At 48.6% G+C, this 15,450-nt stretch overlaps 1 protein-coding gene across 1 annotated transcript in view; it reads right to left on the bottom strand.

The window, feature by feature from the left end:
* The window catches only part of LOC119455427 (irregular chiasm C-roughest protein), a 355,429-nt gene extending 340,459 nt beyond the window's left edge, over positions 1 to 14,970 (bottom strand). Inside the window, exon 1 of the mRNA XM_049668760.1 lies at positions 14,497 to 14,970. The gene's annotated coding sequence lies outside the window, so the exon portion shown is untranslated. The remainder of the gene's footprint in view (positions 1 to 14,496) is intronic.
* Positions 14,971 to 15,450: the final 480 nt, after the last annotated feature.

Below are 15,450 nucleotides of genomic sequence, written 5' to 3' on the forward strand. Positions count from 1 at the left end.
TCACGCCGAAGCGTCACGCGTCGGCCGAGCAAGAGCGCACGGGCAGTTTGCCGAGCTCTTCTGTGTGTACGCATAACCGTCGCCCGGCTTGAGCTGGAATGCCTGCCTTCGCCGCTGTCCCGTGATGGTGCGGTTGAACTCTGGCTGCTGATGTCATCTGGTTCTCTACAGGCATGGCCATACTCTCACGCGTCTTATAGACTATTAGATGCGAAGCAGCTTATGCGGGGGCTTTGCACGTCCTGCGTCCCGCGGCGTCCCACACCCCCACAGCGCATGCGCGTCCTCTCCCCCTCTCTCTCCTCTAGGAATCCTCTACTGTACGGAGCGGCGCCCGCGTCCCACACCCCACAGCGCATGCGCGTCCCTCCCCTCTCTCTCCTCTCCTACGCTCCCCCCTTTCTCTCCTCTAGGAATCCGGAGCGGCGCGCACGACAGGTGGTGCGACCGCTGCATACTCCGCTGGGGGCGCCACGGTAGTTCCGCGGTATGAAAATGACGGAGCGCGCGCGCCTCATTCTCTCTCCTGTGCAGCGCCGCGATGAGCGCTCGGGTCGCTGCCGCGAAACCATCTCCCGCTTAAGCTAACCATCTACCCGCTGCTTCGCATCCACACATGGTTCCCTTTAGCGGGAGATGGAGTAATTTTTTTTACGGAAGCGTATATAGGTATCACCATCTTGGGCTGTTAAGGCTGCTGTTATCTGTTTTTAACAACGAAGTGTACGTTAGTACAGTCGATTCGCAAGCATGATCGAAAACAGTTGTATAAATGCGTTCAGCGTTTCATGGCCATGTTACGTGACTTAACTTCTCATAAAACTTAGGAAATTGTTTGTGTAACAGCCCGAGATGGCGGCGACCATAAATTGAATATAAAATCCTCTATATATAGGCATCCCGTCATGTCGTTGCGCGCTACCTATACATTAAAGGACACGATGAATCCCCAAAACTCCGAAAAAAAACACGTCCCCTGTATTTGTCTTCCTGATACCTCGTTATTTATTCGCGTCTTTTGAGTCGTCGCTAAGAGCACGTGTCAACGAGTGCCTGTGATGTCATATACGCGTGGGCGCTCGCGTGGGCGCATGTGGTTGCAATGCCGTATACTAGCGCTTCCAATGACAATTGCCCCATCAGATGTCGCATGTGCTAACTGGGAACTCGGTACAGTAAAAATAATTGCAGCAGCGTACATCACTAATCGTGGGCAGCATGTCGTCATTTCATGATCGCTACTCTATCAAGCAAGTCTTTCTTCAAAAAAAAAAAAAAAGATCTCTAGCACTATACAGCTGCTTTTCATAATGCACAACCGGCCGGCTCCTGATAAACCTAATGTTCTATGTGCTGCCATATTCCGCGGTACTATGATGAAAATGAGCGCTGCCAGATATCGTTCCATTCCTGCGGCCAGATGTGGTGTTTTTTTTTTTTGTTTTTGTTTTTTGTTTTTGCATTTCAAGCGTCCCCGTCAGCGCATGGCCCGCAGCTATCACAAAACGTGACACGCTCTCCAAATGTTTACAGCATGTACCACGGCCTCATCAGCAGCGCCTAATAGGAACCACGTGCCCGATCTATTCAGCTTGGGACACACACCGCTTTCTCAAACAATGTTGGAGAGGGGGGGAGGGGGGCTCAAAGGGGCGCATGTCGCACGCCGTGATCGCGTATTTTTAGTAGCGCCAGCAGGTAATACGGGGTTCGTCAATAACACGACGGCTCCGGATCGGACTGGCGCAACGGACGGGGCGGGTCACGGCGGCACGGTTCGTCTCTGTGACCGTACAGGGTAAATAAGGCCGACTGATGATGCAAAAGCGAATCGATTCTACTACAGTCGAGCATTTCAATGAGAATCGATGCCAATCGCTCGCCCTCCTCCGGCTGCCCCCTCCTCCTCCTCTCCCCCTGATTCTAAGCCCCATCACCGCCTTCCAACTCTATTGAAATGGAGTTAGAGCTCCTCTTTTATTTTCACTCCCTCTCCCCCTTCAGTGGAAGGTAAGCGAGGGGCGAGGAGGGTGTCAACTTTGTCGCGCACGGGGTGCGGTGACAAGCGTTCTCGCGAAATGTCCCTGAAAGGGGAGAGAATCCATTGGCAGCGCGGTGCGTCGCATCGAAATTAAATCGGGACGCGAAAAACCGCGATAGGGCCCGTCACGCTGCCCATCGGACCGTATACGTAACGGTACACGCAGTGCGGTCGACGCGCACCGTTCACGGCATGCGACGGCGCTGATTTCCGGGGGCCCCTGCGGTATGCGCGTCCTCCACGGTGCGCCCATGGCGTTATTTTCGCTCCTCCAACCCGGGCTCGGAGGTTTGCGTTTCGTGGATTACAGAGTTGACTCTCGACTGGCACGCCGGTCGCGGAAGATGTATTTCTTTTTTCTTTCTTTTTTTTTACGTTTCGATAGTTAATAAGAAATAAGCGCGTTATCGTACTTTACCGCACACTGGAAGCAGGTGGAAGTCAAATGAGACGAATGCCAAAGCTGTCTCCACGACTCGCGGAATTTCAATCGCACCAGTAATATATCTTACAGTTAATCTCTGCAATCTTGCGGGTTTGGCGTGAAGGTAATAGAACGTGCGCACAATCTCCACTAGGAGCTAAAGAATTAAATAGAGAGAGAGAGAGAAATACGTCCTTATTGAAAAGAGATAAAGAAATGAAGAGAAGGTTGGGATTCAACGATCTTTCCTTTTCGATCTGTTACAACAAGGAGTAAATGACTGTTACCGCAAGGAGAGTCGATACTCGCACACCCGGCACGATAAACCTGAAACACATTGAAATGTACAAATTCGCACACAAATTCTGGTATCTATATAGACGTCCCTATTGTCTCGCGCTTTCTGTGTTTATTACCGGAGGACTGAACAGAAAGGCAGAGAAAAAGACAACAGACACCCATCGAGAAATACGTATATAACAATAAATATATTTTTTTAATAGATAAACACTGACTTCGCGCACAATCGCCCCCGGCGGTTGTTCAGCGACTTGCCAAAGTTTCGTTCGATTCCTTCTTTCTCGTGCTTTTGCGGCGCGCCGGGGCCCGAATAATAAATAACGAGTTTAACAGTTGAACTCCTCTCACACATTTGGCGAAGCAAAAGGCGAAATCGCGGCGGAAAACGCGGCGAATGCATTTGACACGTCGAAAAAGGGCCGCCGAAAAATGGAGTTCCGGACAATGGAGGAGAAGGAGGAAGTAGCGAGAGGGAGGGAGGGAGAAAGAAAGAGGGAAAAAATAAAACGCGGCTAAATTCTTCGCCGTTCAGCGAGCGCCGTAACGCGTATAGAAGTAACGGCATGGAACGAAAAACCGCGCACAATGCTCCGCCCACGGTTGAGGTTGCGGGTGGCGGCGACTGCGAGGTGAGGAACCGTTCGTATACGCTGGGCTATATACATTGTCGAGTTTTTCTTTTGACGCGAAGAATCGGCGACGCAGAATTCCGTTGCGGTTCAGGTGTAGTGCGGTATTCTTCCGAGCGCGTAAATACGCCAACCCGGCTCTCTATATATAACTGGGGCATCGCCGAGACCGTGAAAGGGTTCTTTCTCGGTTCAAGTGGGCGCAGCTTCGGCGGCGGTGAGCTCGGAACTCGGACCTCTCGCCTCGGTGTTTTGGCACTATCGAGTGGGTTTTGAAATTTAAAGCACGCTTATACGCACTATAGAGACGGTAAGGAGGTGCGGAAGTGTGTGCCAGCGCGAATGCTGAGCGAGGTTAACGGGGGTATACTTTGTTTTTGCTGGAGCACGGATGGTTGCGAGACAAACTTTTTTTTTTTTTTCACGAGCGTGCCTTCATTATTCATCATTCAGAAACACACAGCCTACCTATCCATAGGCTCTCGTAGAGTGTTTAGGTGATTCCAGTGTGAGAGAGGTAAATTCTTTGCAGGATTTGAGAAACGCGGCCCTAACCAGGGCGGTCCATCCTGCAGGGAGAGGGTAACGCATAGGAAAGGATAATGTGGAGGAGCAATAAAGGATGGTGGTAGCAGTGAAATAAGTCTGCATGGAGGCATAGAAGCGATTAGGAATTTCTATAGTCGGGTACTGAAGAAACGACTCGCCAACTTGCGAAATGGGCAATATGAACAACTGCGTCACGACCCCGATTAGATGCGTGGTCAGAGACGTTCGCGTGTCAGAAACAGTGGTGCGCGTTAAAGAAAAAGCCCGTGTAGGTGAAATTAAGCCGCAGCAAGAAATCGATCAGTGAATCAAGGAGTCAGCACGCGACAGAAATAATACTGGAATCTCGAAATACGAGTGCCTTTCAGCACCTTCAAATCTGCACTTTCGCTTCGTCTCTCACAGGGGCAAAATACTTCACAGCATGGCAGCAGCGTGCCTGTCCGTTTAACGCTACGTCGGGTCATTCCGAGCGGCAAATTTAAGCTCCGGTTATAGAAGCGTAAACGCAACGCGAAAAAAAAAGAAGAAGAAGAAAAGGGGGGAGGGACAGAGCAGAAGTTGAAATGACAGGCGAAAACGTGCTGCATTCCTCTCACGCGCCTGTCTTGACAGTATCTATGTAAATGTGCCACTGAAGAAAAGTCGCCATCAAGGGAGGGCAGAACGCCACGTCAGCTCTACAGGCCAGATCGAGGCGCGCACCTCACATTTTGTTACCGCCACTAACGCATCGTAGACGACAACAAAGTATATAACTAAGTATCTAACAGGTAGCGAAGTAAGCAAAAGTATACAAGTATATACCATAGCAACAAAGTATATAACGGGGAACGGCGGTGACACTCGTTCCGCCGGTTCAAAAAGAGCAGCAGGGAGTGGGAAAAAAACAACAACAAAAACAAATACAAAAACAGACACCAACTCAGAGAGAGAGAGAGAGAGAAGAACACAGCCGTAACTCGGCGGCAGAGAAATGAAGATCTCGTACGTGCTCTACCGATCCCCCGACTCGAACGCATTTAACAATCTGTACTGGATGAGAGAGGAGGAACTGCACAGAGGCGGTGGCATCGGCAGGGGAGAGAGTACACAGCGGCGCGAGAAGGCAGTTGCGTGAGAGGACCTTGCAAAATTCAAACCACGCACCGCGCTCCGGCTGGGAGATCTATACCGGCACTCAAGTTGTATAGTGCCGGCGATTCTCCGGCCAAGCAAGCAGGCAGGCAAGCACGGACAAGCGGCGCGATCTCGAGCGCGATCTGAAAGTGAATCGCACGAGCTTCCACGGTCGTCGCCTGGCGGTGCTGCACCGACAGACAACCCTTTCCCCCCATCTTCCTTCCTCTCCTTTAAAAGCGCTGCGACGACTTGGGCCGTTGCATCGACGACGAGTCGCCCGAAAATGTAATAATAACGCGCGCTCCACTCACGGGAAAACTGGAGGCTCGAGAAACAAAAACAGGTTGAGCGACGTCCTTGTTTCGGGAGAACCCTTTTCAGGCACCTTATCGGCGACCCCATTTAACGATACACTCGCGATGTCTGCCCGAGCCGTGTGTTTTCCACGGCAGGAAACACACGCCATTACTCCTCTCGAGAACGATCGAAATCCTCCACGCGCGAAACGCTCCCTTTTTTCAGTTTTTTTTTTCTTCTGTTTTTTTTTCCAGAGTCGGAGGTTCAAGTTATGCCTGTCTTCCCCGTTTCACTCCCTTCCCTTTCTTCCTGATCCTTATTTTCCCCTTCAGCTCCCAGATAAAAAGGGAAGATGAAATAGGCTGTAGCATTACGCACCAGGCAAACACGCGCGCAGAATTGCGAACGAATCAGTATGCAAACAAACAAACAAACAAACAAACAAACAAACAAACGCTCAGAACGCGGCCCATGGAAACGATTCGCGAGCGATTTATGTACCGATCATTTGCTACGAAACAAAACGGGAAAGTTCGAGGCGAAGTGGAGAGGAGGAAGCGGTGCGCGGCATCAAAGGGCTACGCAGCCGAAGCGCGTGTCAGAAATAATAAAAAAAGGGCGCGCGGCACCCGCTTAATCATGCGCGCAGACATCAGCGTTTTCCCGCGCAACGATAGAAAACACCGTGGATGGGATTCGAGAAGGTCAAATGACGAGGACCGACAGGTGCTTGATTAAGCAACAACAAAAACAAAATAATTCTTTGCGACGATTTCAGCACGGCCTCTTTGAGCGCTTTCACTGGTTTCTCGGGCAAACAAGGCCCGCAATGACCTCCGGTTATTTAGTTGTTTATTTATTTATTCCTCGAAAACAAATGGTTTTGCCTCGACCGGACTTGCATCGAGACATGCCCTTGCGAGCAAAACCGGCCCTACCGGTGTGCTCTCTGGGGCAACAATTAACACTTTCAGTCCATAACTGCCAGCGCATGGCTGAAAAATGCGTGCTCTTTCGATATGAAGTCCTCTTGGCTAAATAAATAAATAAATATCCAAGAGACACTTAACACTTAAATGGGAAATATTTTGTTTAAATGCTTCTAATTAGAAGAGTATTAATTTAAGACATTCTCACAAGACCCATGCACGTGTCTGCGTCTAACATTATTCACGCGAAGCTGTTTCTTCAACGTCAATAAACAGAAATCAACGGCAAAAAGTTCGGTAAGTGGTTTCTTAACTCGAATTCGCGAAGAACTCGAGGCGGCGCGTGAAGCAACGTTTTTGCAGTGTTACACACATGACAGCGCTTGACTGGTGCGTGCAACGTTCTCATAATGCGCTAATGAAATCCTCATATTTTCAAATTATAGCAGTTCTGTATTGTAAAAAAAAATTAACTTGTACATTTTTGTAGGCATTTCGATCACGTGATTGCACGTGAAGTCACTGGGATTCAGAAAACAACTTGAAGAGAAAGACGTTTTAAACGTCACCGATCACCTTGTTCAACGGAACACGCAAGATGGAACGCTATAACAGTTAACATGCCTGCGCTCTTCAGAAACATAAAAAAATGAAGCCGTAATAGCTAGTATTCGTATTCATAAAGCATTATCGGCGTGACGTTGGGGCCATCATGCAACCAGGCGCAATACTCGTTTATTTTGCGTTTTAATCAAATAAATTAAATAACGGGGTCTCACATGTTAAGACCACGATCTGATTATGAGGCACACCGTAATGGGGGGGGGGGGGGGGGGGAACTGCGGAATATTTGTGACCACATGGTATTCTTTAACATGCACCCAATGCTCGCTACACGAGCGTTTTTGCATTTCGCCCTCACCGAGATGCGGCCGCCGTGGTTGGGAATCAGACGCGCGACCTCGTGACTGTCGGCACCACGCCACATAGCCACTAAGCCACCAAGCGGGGCGTTGCTTCGCGTTTCCGTGTGCCAACGCCAAGAAACAGCGATACTGTGCTTCCAGAAACACTTCTCTTACTCCTTAGGCATGCGTCAAATTGACAGGACTGGGGACGTCAAAGCTTCGTAACGATCTCGGGCATAAACCACAAAAGCACGGTTTCAGAAGCTAAACGAAAAAAAAAAGCTGTTTATGACACACAAAAAAATAGAAACACGAATGACAGGAATGAAGACTATCTCTTCGCTGAATCAGTCATAAAGTGTCCGAAAAGAAGCGCGATAAATGTAAAAGCTCCAAGAGCCACAGTAAACAACGGCCGGCCTACGCTGGCGACGGCAGCGAAGATCGCGGATATAAAATTTCGAATCCATAACTACTCGGCCACCTTATTACCGTGAGAAACAGATTGTGGTACAACGGAAAGGGATTGGGAAACCAAGACCTCTGCCCTATGCTTTCGCAATAGCACGAACGGCGAACCGTTTCGCAATCCAGAAGCACATGGCGAACGAAATGGGACCCAAACTTTTTCTCGATTAAGGCTGAAAGTTAATGGAGCAACAAGCAAACATACATTGTAAGATTGAATGACCGTGACGACGTCATTTTCGTTTACTTAATTGAGAAAGGTATATAGCTCAGTATGCGACGAAAGACGAGAATCAAGGCGTTTTGCGCTGAGCCAAAGCATGGTATTGTTCCAAGGCTGGAGAGAAATTCAAATTAGTTCTCTTTAATAAGAATCTCCAGTGATCGGTACCGGTGCTTACCGCCATTTCGCGTGCTGTATGCCACAGTTCTTGAGTTGAACGACACTAACAATAAGAGGACTTGCCTACCAACGACACTCTCTTTCTGGGTCCTGTAAACGACAACGTGTTGACTTGGCAGGGCCACATGTCATATGCACAAAGCAAGGTTCGAAGATGCGCCCGGTTATAAGAGAAAGGGTACCGTACATTTCTTAACTGTGTCGTGTAATAATCGGCTGTCAAATAGCCCCCCACCCCCTCCTTCTAAAGTTATTATGCAATACAGCGCATCATCAGAATAGATGTCCGATGTTTATTTCAAGATGTACGTGGCTATAAAATATGTTAGGAAGCAACAAAGATTGAAGCTAGTGCCAGTATAGGGGGTTATGTTTAATTGAACGGTACGAATAAGTAGGTAGAGAGAAATGAAAGTGGGCGAAAAGATAACTTGCCAGAGATACCTTTGCGGCAAGTCATCTTTTCGTCCACTTCCATGTACCTTTAACTAATTATTTGTACATTTCAATTAAACGTAACAATTATTTTCCTCTCTGTTTTCACTGGCTTCCCTGTCTGTTACTTCGTACGGTTGTGACTAACAAAAAATACAGCCCCTCATATCCGCTTCTTCTTCTGGCTCACAAGCATTGATTGTATTGTTTTTAGTGTACCGTTTTGGAGGTAAAGGAATAAACTTCGGGGCCGCGTCGCTAAACACAAGGAGCACGGAGAGCTTAAAAAATGTGGAGAATAGCTTCTCTCTTTCAGGTCAGGCATACAATTCATGCATTGCGCTTATACTTCTGACACTTGCAGATTGAACAGAACACATGAAAGATGTGAGTACCAGTAATGACTGAAATTGCTTGCTCCCTTTTCATTCATTCTTTCTTCTTCTTTTTTTTTTTTCGGAAGGTACGTGTATTGAAGTAGGCTGGCTCGCTCCATTAACACCACAAAGGGCGCGATGGTGGCGAGAGCGAATTCGGAAAGAAGAGATTTCTCCTAAATTAGTACGCGGTCCAATTCTTCCCGCAAAGTTGTGGGAATCCGGAGAAATAGAAATCACCGCATGTTTATTAACGGCGTCTCTGCCCGATTTCGAAGCGGCGACATGCCTGAGAAACATTCCAGCTGCCGTGTTCGGTGACCCCGTTTATTAAGGGAACCACGATAGCCAAGAGGTTAGCTGAATGGAATTCGATACGGTGACAAACGAACGTGTCCGGAAAAGGTTGCACTTAGGTTACACATCGACTGACGTAACCGATCGTTAGAATGCGCCCTCGTAAATTGAAGAAGGATAGAAGAAAAGAAGCGGACTAGAAACATCAACAGGGTTTTCGATAATAGCTTTCCTTGTGTAACTAAATAAATGGGGTAAGAACTTTCCAGTCAGCGGGAATCTAAGGTTAGCGCATTTGAATGGCGTCGACAATAATAATAATAATAATAATAATAATAATAATAATAATAATAATAATAATAATAATAATAATAATAAGAAGAAGAAGAAGAAGAAGAAGAAGAAGAAGAAGAAGAAGAAGAAGAAAGAAGCACAGGAAAACGCCAATTGTTCTGGTGTGTGTTTTTTGTTTGTTCGTTTTTTGTTCCTGTTTTGTTGTGCGCTGCAGTAAAACCTCTGCAGTAACCTCTGCAGTTGGCGTTGCAGCAAAACCTCTCTACACTGAAAAAAAAAAAAAGGATCCAGACGTGACGTAGTAGTACAACTACGGCAAAAACATCTGTTTGATGTAACAGCGTTCTTTTTTTTCCCCTGTTTTTCCCTGTTTTCACCATAGTCCAGTATCTTAAGTAAAACGTATCGCTGCGACTGGTCTTCTTAGTTTCACACGTCCAGTTCCCCATACTATGCAAAAGTTGCAATCAGAAGCATTCCGCGTTCCTTCGATAAGTCATCGTTCTTTTTTCTAACTAGCTTTTGTTTTTCTCACATGATTGTTACTCTAGACAACACTATTTGGGTGTTTGCCGCACAACACAAGTCTCGATTCGCGCATCAACATCTGCACAGCCAAGGCCTTTTTCTGAAGCAAGAGTGATCGCAGAGTGAAAGGAGAACATCTAGAGCGCTGGCCCGGTCTTTCACTGCGTACATGGAAGCAGCTGGTGTACGGGGAGTCACGCCTAAAGTTAACGCATTTCGAGTGACGTAAAGCCCACGCCGGGTGTTGAAAATTACTTCGAAAAAAAAAAAATGTCATTACAGAGATGCGCACAGGTGTCTGCGCATGCGCAGTACCATGGTCCCAGCACTAGGGGGCCTCAACGCTTGCGTCCCCCTAATATAAAACTCTCTATTACGACGTAACCCGTAGCCCCACACCTGCAGGTTGAGATTGCAAACCGGAAACGACTGCGTGATAATAACCGGTGTGTTAATCTACACCGGTTAGATGTGGCTAGAAGTGGCTAGAAATGTTGAAACGACTTCTGACGTTGCGCAGATTACGTGAAAAAAAAAAATGGAAAAGTAAAAAAAAAAAAGTAAATGAACGCAGCGCAAAGCACGTGAGCTGTACAGTCGCCGCCAGACTTAACCTGAACAATGGAGACAGATCTACAGCGATGGATACAAATGCAGGACGGAGACAGACAGATCTAAAGATGGAGACAGATCCTTAACAAATACGAGCTGTATGGATCAAAAATCAAATGCTTCGGAATTTATATGCATCAAGCTACCACATTCAACCCACCCCAACCTGAAATCAGCAGCATTCTCCGCTGGAGAAGCAAGAAGGCTCTTAAGGCGTGTTCTGGTCAAGTATGATAATGACTGTACCTGTGCAGTGACATCACATGATGGTTTTGAAATCTAAGCACCTTTTCCCACTGATTGGCTAAAATGATAGGCAGCAATGAAGGCAATCCGTCATTAGCCAGCCGATAGATGTACTATACTAGAGGCATCATTATATCTGCATGCAGGTCAAACCTGCGGTAGAAGCATGCGATGACTCAGAAACACAGGCAAATGCGAGTTGTCAAAGTCCGAAGTGTTTCGCTTCGACGGGACGCGTACCGCGAATCGATGGGGACGCCCTCGATCGCAAGGCGGCATAGCGTTACTCCCCGCACGATCATTAGTCGCGGTTTAAACCGATGCGCTTTGCCTCTACGCTCGCCTGTCTTGAGGAGAGGTGGACTACACGAGCAACCTTGACAGTAATGCCCGTTTTTTGGGGGGCGTTTGGGTCACGCGTTCGATAATCGCGTGGTATAGAAATGACTTTAGCCCACATTGGCAATGGCGGCCGGTGTATTGACACCAGGCCAGAAGCAGTCAACTTTATACGCAAACCATAGACGCGAACCGCATACATATACGCACGGAAGGTGTTCGCGACACCCCGCCCGTTACCGGCAGCGATCTTCCTCGGGTGTCAGCGTTGCTAATTTATGCGATTCGGGACACCGCAGGAAAAGCGGCACATTAATGATGAAAAGGCGCCGCTTGCGCCGTTTTCCTTTGTGACAAAGGCGCATCGCGGCTACCAATGTCCCTATTCCCTCTTCAATGTACGACAACAAACAAAAAACAAACTTAAAAGAAACGTTGGGCCGTGCATTAGGGAGGTTAGCATGTGAAGACAGTCTTCTGGTCGAAGAAATGTACCCACCCGAGAGACACGCTTTAAACGCACTCCTCCACGCATGGCCTTCAAAGAACTAATTTGGGCTATAAAGACGCCGACATTAAGAGCTACTCTGTTGCTCCGTCTTTCACATTGTCTGCGAGTCTGCAGTGACAAGGAAGACCAATTACACTCCTCCATAAAACAGAGAGTCGTGTATGTACCCTTTGACACAGGTACCACCGCATTGCATGGTGGAACCGCACGCAACCACGCACGACCGCGCGAAAGACGGCGTAAGCTAAGGTACCGGAAGTTAGCGTTAACGTATAAACGTTAGCCAATTGAGAGCGCCGTCGTGCGAATGGTTGTGTCCCTACGCTGCGTGTTCCTTCCGTCGCGCGATGGCGTCACCTGCTCGAGGTTCGAGCTCAGGCTTCGGCTCGTAGCTCCCACTCCTGCGGCCGATTATTCTGAGACAGAGTACAGTAGTAAAAGCGCTACGTTGTAAGTTTGTAGCTATTGTTCTCGTGTTATCTCTTCTGAGTTCTGTCGCTATAAGTTACAAGGCCAGTTTTTATATAGTTCAACAGGGTCACATACCATGTACGTATACAGCCTCAGAGCTACGGCGAAATGCTGCTCAAATAGCCTCCACATAGCGAGCTGAGCAGCCCGCACGTTTTCGAGTATATGTAACTGTATGTGCACGAGATTCACAAAGTGCATTATGAGCACGGCGCGCCTAGAGTTACTCTATTGGCACGCCCTCTGACGCCCCCAACGGACGCCTGCTTCGCGCATGTTCACATGCTACAAAGCGCCGCTGTACGGAGAACCGTCAAGAACTGGCAAGGTCGGGTTTGCGATACAGTCCGTCTATAACGAACTCGGATACAACGAATCGACCGTGCTCTAGATTGATTGGCCCACGTATACGAAAGTTACGAGAAACGTTACAACGCTTATGTAAAACGCGACGTCATCTATATAGAACTCGGATATTCATTATGGATGCTTATACCATAATGATTATGGATGCTTAACCCCCCAGTTCGACGACGACAGTCCTTTGCAGTCAGGCAAAGCGTGGGCGCACGGAATCGAAGTCTGGTTATTATTCTTTTGCCTGCTGCGTGCGACGAGAGCGTTTTCGAAATGAGGAGTGCACAACAATACAGGCGGATCAATCTCGCTATGTTCAACTTGCGCTTGCTTCGCAACCCTTTTGACTTAATTTAGCCCTGGCTAAATGAATGCGAAACGCGACCGCCTGGTCCTTTCCCGTCACCCCACTTAGCTTTAGTAATTATTCATTCTCGGCAGCGTAGCGTTGCTCGACATTTCTATCGCTTACCTGCCGGGCACAACGTTTCCCAGCGATTGAGAAAAGAAAGCTCGATCGCCTGTCAGGCGTGTACGGCGAGGAAAAGAGAAACACGAGAAATAATGAGCGCAGTTCGCTATTGTTCGAACACTTGTTAAGGGAGCCTGCTAGTTGTGAAACCATAATTTAGAGTGTATTCCAGTTTGCTCACAGAGCTTCACAGGAGAGACATTGTCCAGGAGGCTTCGTACAAATTTGAGTGGGACGAATGACTTCAAGGAAGAGCCAAGAAGCACACGGAGCATGGATTCGGGCGATCTGGAAGACCACAGTCATGGATAGTATACTCGAAGAAGCGGTGATCGTCTCGTGTTTGCTTTATGCTTCCTGCGTTGGGGTCACTAAGTAGAAATATTAGGTGAGGTGTGCTAGTAAATTAGCCTACTACAATACTATAAAAAGCAACTCTTGCCCTAGAGAAGAGGCTTGGTAAGACAGTAACGCGCAAGAACAAGAGACGGGTGGCGACGCCGCCGTCAAGCTACCGCACTAGCTGGCTGTGACGTAATGAATTCTGACGATGTCTGCTTGCGCCTAGTTAATTCATTATCTGTAAAGATGGCACGACATTGTGTTCTAAAAGAGCCGAAAACTGAACTTGGCAAGTTTTAAAACTTTTGACTGCGCCACCAACTGCCCAAATACAGAAAACAAATAATAATAATAATAATAATAATAATAATAATAATAATAATAATAATAATAATAATAATTTGAAAGCCGTGACGGTATACTGACGTGCAGGGATTGGGGTTTCGACACAAGTTTTGTGAAATTGAATTTGGTCGTTCACGTCTTCTAATTATCAAACTATTACCACGAAATTAACGAATAGAACGTTTAGAAAGAATACTTCGTCAGTCTAAACTAGTTTTTCTTTTTAGTGTGCGCTTTAAAAAGTTACATCAAACAGACGACCAAGACAAAAGCAGTTATCAACTTATCATTGGTGAATGGATAAGTATATATGAGGCCTTAAGGTCGCAAAATTGAGAGTATTACAGGGCGGAGACTCATCCGCGTTGCTTCAAGGCGCAAGCTCGACAGCCCTGCACAACAGATATTCCTGATTCCAAACACTTAGTGTTTGCAATCAAAAAGTTGTAAGAGAGATGTGGTATACACCACAGGTAGCATGTCAAGAACATCTAGATGAGCACGACACAACTCGACAACAAAGAAACGCAGGCGCAAGAGGGTTCAACATATCGAAACCACACGGACAAGGTGAGGGCACAACGTACGGACAAACAACGGAACAACATCAAAAGGTGCTACTGAACGTGCTCGCCGCATGCCCTGCAGGTACACTCACGCACAAACACACACGCAGACACCGGTAGCAGAGTAGCACGTGCGCTTTCAAGCGTAAACACACGAACAGATAAACAACCAGAAGTAGGCAGAGGTGGGGGAGCAGGCGTCAACACCTTCACGCACAGACAACCGAGACTCACCTGCGTCTACCGATCCAGCTACGTAGGGGCCTGGGCGAGTAGCAGCTCACGCTCTCTCTACGGCTGGGTGTACGCGTCACACTGTCACCATGCTTTTGCGAAGGGACCGTTCCCTGCACCACAAAATTCGAACGAGGGCGACCAAACCAGCACACGATCCGCACTCTACGGCACGCTGCGCGCTCGGTGGCTCTCTCCTCAGTCAGGTGGTGACGCGACGCTTAGGCGGGGAGGCACCCAAGGATGCTGTCCACGACGAACGGGACACGTCCTGCACGTCCAACGGCAAAGGGGGGGGGGCGAACCTCCGGAAGCTCACGCGGGAAATAAGGGCGGGCAACCCAGCGACGACGCAAGTTTCTCTCCTGGAGGCGCGGATCAAGCGAGCACAGAGGCGCGCGATGTTGTCGGTGACGTGCGACGGGGGAGCACCACACAAAACCACCGGCACCGGCTGCTTCGAGCCGATCGGGCTTCCTGGCCGACACTGCGACGCGCCTCACGCGAACACGGCGCGCGGCCCTCCGGAGAGGAGGACGGGACGCCGCGCGACCTCCCTTCCTCTCGTTCCCTCGACTCCTGGCGCCCTCACGCGACAGCCTTGCCGCAAGGCTGCTGCCGTTGCGTGGTTCGCATGCTTGCGCGTTCGGAGGCCCCGCGATTTGGCCCGGGACGTCGTCTTCGTCCCCCCCTCTTCCCACCCTCTCCTCTCGTTCCGGCGTTGCCTGCCGGCCTGCCCGTTCGTCGTCCCGCCAGCGTCATCGTCCCCGCTGTCATTCTGCGCGGGGCTCGTTCGTATAGCGCCCCTTCTTCTTCTTCACCTCAACCCGTGGGCCTCGCGAGTTTGGGTCACCGTGCACGTTCCGCAGCGAGGAAATCTGTCGCCCGGAGACGGCATCTGGCGCGATAAAGACATTACCCTTTTCACGGAAGAAGAAGAACAAGAAGAAGAAG

The sequence above is a fragment of the Dermacentor silvarum genome, chromosome 6 (assembly GCF_013339745.2).
Source record: "Dermacentor silvarum isolate Dsil-2018 chromosome 6, BIME_Dsil_1.4, whole genome shotgun sequence".
NCBI classification, from domain to species: domain Eukaryota; kingdom Metazoa; phylum Arthropoda; class Arachnida; order Ixodida; family Ixodidae; genus Dermacentor; species Dermacentor silvarum.